Below are 5,355 nucleotides of genomic sequence, written 5' to 3' on the forward strand. Positions count from 1 at the left end.
AATCACAAATATAAATTTCAAAACTTGAGGGCAAGTTTTAAACATTTAAAAACATGGAGGATCAAATAACAAATAATCTAATCACATAATTATCCATATTTGATTAATAATTATCATATAAGGAAATCAAATGTTTTATTAATTGATAATTATCTTCAATTAGATCAAAAATATAGTCATATATATCACAAAATCGGATTAGGGTTGATAAGTTTCCATAAGATAAACATGAAAAAATCCCGTTTTTGGCTAATCCTGACGCTCGGACTCGCCGAGTACACAAAGGGACTCGCCGAGTCAGGCCTACTCGCCGAGTCCACTTTGGAACTCGCCGAGTCCATGACTCAGAAACCAAAAAATCGAATTTTGCAGGTTTGTTTCAGTTAATCAAGCAACAATTTAAAGAAAACCAAGCTAGGCTCTGATACCACTTATGGGTTTTAGCCATAAGAACTTCCTATGTGCGCATGCAAAACCCTAATGCTTGGATCTAGGCTTTCTAATTAAACATGCTTTGAATCCAAGACTTCTAATGCCTAATTAGGTTAAATAACAACATTGAAACAGATCTAGAACCATACCTTTGAATTCCTTGTTGATCTTGTTGTCTTGGAGCTTCTAGAGTCACAAATGTCACTCCTTTAATGGCTTACAAACACCAATAACAAGGAAGATGATTTAGGAGAGAGAAGAGGGGAGGAAATCGGCCAGAGTTCTCTTACTTTAGGTGAGATGCCGATTTCCCTTACCCATGGGGTCTATTTATACTTGTAGACTCCTTAAGGGTTACAGTCTAAACCCTAATTGGATAATCTTTTCTTAAGGCTATCCAAATCCTTTCCTTAGATAAGTCATGGGCGATTTTGAAGCTATCCTAGCTTCAAGAATCCGTCCCTTGTATATCTATAAGGATTTATAGTCTAAAGCTTAACTTTCAAACAATTGACAGTTTATACCCCTTTATTTAATTAATCTCTTTAAGTCACCAAATTAATTCCAATTAATTCTATGACTTATATTAATCAAATAACTATATATTATTCTTTATAATATTTACTCTCTCTTAATAAATCATCCCATCAAGTTGCTATGGTGAAGGCAACCCAAAAGGACCATGCACAACCGGGTCAAATACTTGCCTAATATAGTTGCAGCCTTAGACACTATTCCAACAAGACTTAACTAAAATATTTTAAAAAAAACTAATATGTCAACATATATCTTTATAGGTTCTTATCAGAACCTTTAATTGACCTTTGTGAGAACATCATATACCAAAGACTAAACTTTTGATTCCATTTATAGCAGTTAACTTTAATATGGGCATAACGAATTAGCAACCAACTTCTAAGATCATGATTATGTTAAAATATTAAAATTATCTTTTTTTCACCAATCTCATGTGAATAAAAGACATAAGGGCAAAAAGATCACTTCAATAAAATTTATAGCAAGGCAATTAAATCTAAAGATACACCAACCAAAAACAACATGAAACAATGAACTAAACGATAAGAAAAAGAACATTCAGGAAGATTGACATTAAAAAAGAACCTCATAAGCCATCCCATCTACGTGTCCCAATTTCTGTTGTCATGACCCAACCTTCACTCTCACAACATAAAATCAGTAACATTAAAAACCTGAAGATAAACTGTCACATATGGGTGTATCTTTTCCAACTTAATGCAAAAACGACATGGTAGAGAAAGTGGATCATTTCCAAATATGTCATCGATAATTCACTATAAACATATTTCAATAGTCGATTATTCTTAAAACAACAAATCACATCAACCACTCATGCTATAAGCAAATTAAGAGAAGTTAAAACTTTTAGAAGCCATCTATCCACATAAATAACTTTATACCAAAAACTCTACAAAAATCACGTAAAGGAGTTCGAAATGAGTAAATGCAAGAAATAACAATGATTGTCATTTTCATTTATCTTTTTATTACAACATTATACTTTAACTTTCTCCTATTATAGCATTGTAAGTTACATATTATGATGGCTTTTTTGTAATTACATGTCTCATTTTGTCCAATATATAGTTTGTTTTCCACACTCTTGACAATAATAATGGTAGATTTGTCGTAAGAAGCAAAGTATGATGCTAGAAAACTAATTAAAGACTAAATAACTAAATTAATTAATATATCATGTGGACTGAAATTGAATTGGTGGGCTACCACAGAATGGGCAGCAACAACACAATAAAAGGGCTTGAAAGTTACTATAAGTTGGCTCATAAATTCTTCATGTTGTGGGCTGTGAACTTGAAACATCCCAAAAATTATAAGTAAAAATTGTATTTTTAAGTCAACCAAAACCATCAAGTATTAATATAAAACCATCCATAAGTATGTCAATGTGAAAATAGTTATCAGAGTACAATGCCCAAAATCATAAAAATGTTGAACACGAGCGGATGTGTTGTGATAAGGTCGAGCCCTTCCCCTTCAAATCGGAAGCACCTGAAACATAAACTTAAACTGTAAGCACAAACTTTAGTGAGTTTTCCCCCAAAATACCGCATACCATATATATATATATATATATATATATATATATATATATATATATATATATATATATATATATATATATATATATATGGAAAAGTGAATAAACCCTAGAAAATATAGGTACCCAAACGCATCATATTGACGTTTTGTATCATATATGCATTATAATCGTCCAAAGTTCTTAAAACTCAACTCATAAATTGATGTAGTATGGTGGGTTTGGGTACCTAAGTTTATATACGTTTAAATGTATATATTCACTTTTCCCATATATATATATATATATATATAGAGAGAGAGAGAGAGAGAGAGAGAGAGCTAGGTTCAGGTATTCAAAGTAATTATATTTATGTTATTGTATGCATCAATGTGAGCCAATCAAAATTAAATAAATAAATAAGGGTAATTTAGTAATTTGTTTAGTAACTTCCAAAAATAATCCCTATAATCATGGTATTGACTTATAACCTAAATAAATAAGCGTATCTTCCTCAATCTCCCACCCGATAAAAGCCTTAGTATCCTATAGGGTATTGACGCTTTCAGATGGTGTTCGGAAACCCTCACTGATCATCCAAAAACAGTCAAACCAGACATAATCGATGAGGAAAACCTCTTCATCTTCAACGAAGAGGGTAAAACAGTCAAACCAGACATAGTCTCCTCCATCGTTCAAAAGTCGTCATCGTATCCTCTGCTCCAAGCAGCCTCCTCCAAAAGCCTTTCTAATTCGCCAACTAAATCTGTAGCACCAAATAATTCACCCCTTTTCACGATCCATGTATGATCTTCGATTAGGGTTCTTATTATATCAATTTGGGGTTGCTGGAAATCTTTTTCACATACACACAAATCGGGAATTCCTTGAACATCAACTTGAAACCCGTTTTCTTATTCTCTCTTGCAATACCACATCTCGATCAACATCGCTTGTATGAGAATCCATGGACTCTTCCTCGTTCTCACTATCAGCTTCTCTCCCTCTCTCGATTCCAGTTGCATGCAAAACACATACACAGTCCACCCACACCCTCTCTCTAATTCTTCACGTTGCTAAGAGAAGGAAAAGGAAGGTGTTTGACTCCTTATAGGCAGAAATAATCGAGAATGGCAAGAATCATCTAACTTTCGAAAGTATCTCGTCTGGTACGCTCAAAAGGGTAAGAAGGCAAGTCTCCCTCTACTGCGTCGATTTCAGGGGTGAAGAAGACATGAAAATCAAAATATGACAACTTTGATACATATAACTCAAGTTGCTTTCTTAGTATTCGAAGCTAAGCTTAATCCTATGTTTATATTATTCAAGTATTGTAGGGAACTCTGTCTCTTTGTATGGAGGGAGTCGAATCAAAATCACAGCCATAATGGCAAGATAGTTAGATTATGCCAAAAAATTCTATACGCGTTATAGAAAATGTAGAAGGTAAGATCCTTAAAAGTAGTGTTGCATATTTTATTTAGATAACATTCTTACTTCAAATTCATATATATTTTGTTCTACTAGAAAATGACTGACCGCTTTTGCTTTCTTTATGTTTACTCTGCCATAAAATATGTTACAGGAGGCCACGGTTATCATGCCCAGGTGAATTTTTACTTGCATTTGGTATTTGAAAATTACAAAATCTTGGAATAATGTTATTCATTTATGTGAAGGTTGATGTGGTATGAACAATTTTTGTATGTTGTTTATCCGAAATTGAAAGTTATTTGATGCACACCATGCGCTTGCTAAAATGCTTCAACTGAATGATATTTCTTCGTTTATAGTATTCTATTAGAAAAGAATGTTTTTTTTTATGATAATCATGAACATATTCTGTTAGAATTTCCCGAATTAATATAATTATTGGTAAATGAATTCCAATTCTAACAGAATGGAATCACGAATTCCAATTATGCTGGAATGGAATATGGATCTTTTCTCACTAATTTATTCATTGGATTTGTTTCCACAAAAGGTGATGCTCGAAGAATGAACCATGAAATTTGAACAACGCCTCTTAGCAACATTATTCTTTTAGAATAAATTAGTGTATTTCTTAGATTTTGATGTTTTTTCCCGATTTGAAAGTTTTTTAGTTTTATCCTTTAACAATAAATGTAATTCTTAGCAATTGTTACAAATATTCTATAAGAATTAATATAATTTTTTTTTTAATTCTTCAATTGTTGGTTCGAGAATTTGTTATTCTACAAGAAAAATATGTTCAAGAATATTTTTATTATTTTATGGTTCAAGAATTTTTTTTTTACTTTTGAATATATTCAAACATATTCTGTCAGAATGTCCGAATTAAAAACCTTATAATTCGTAAAAATCGGATCTTTAAAATTAATAGAATCTATGATCCCTTAAAATATGCAAACTTCCTTTATTACATCTATGCTAATTGACTAAAATACCCTTCTAGTTAAATTAGATGGTATTTTTCGATTATTTTTAATTCAATAATATGTATTAATTACTTTCTTAAAATAAGTAAAATTATTGGCCGATATTTATGCATACAATAACACAATAATTACTTTGAATAGAATAACCTAAGCCTATATATATATATATAAGAAAATGATCAAATGAGAACATCTGAAAGGTTGAGAACGCGAGAATAATTCTGGACCAATCAATATATAAAGGTATATTAGTAACTGTATATTTAAATTAAATTAAAATAAAATAAAATCCAATCAAATCCCATTAAATTTAGGACCAGTTACCCAAAAACAAAGAAATATTCAACTTTTTATTTTTCTTATTTATGATATATAAAAAACATTTTTATTAAAATTTATTTAAATAAGAAAGATAGAGAGATACAG

Source organism: Lactuca saligna, chromosome 6 (genome assembly GCF_052625555.1).
Source record: "Lactuca saligna cultivar CGN05327 chromosome 6, ASM5262555v1, whole genome shotgun sequence".
NCBI lineage: Eukaryota > Viridiplantae > Streptophyta > Magnoliopsida > Asterales > Asteraceae > Lactuca > Lactuca saligna.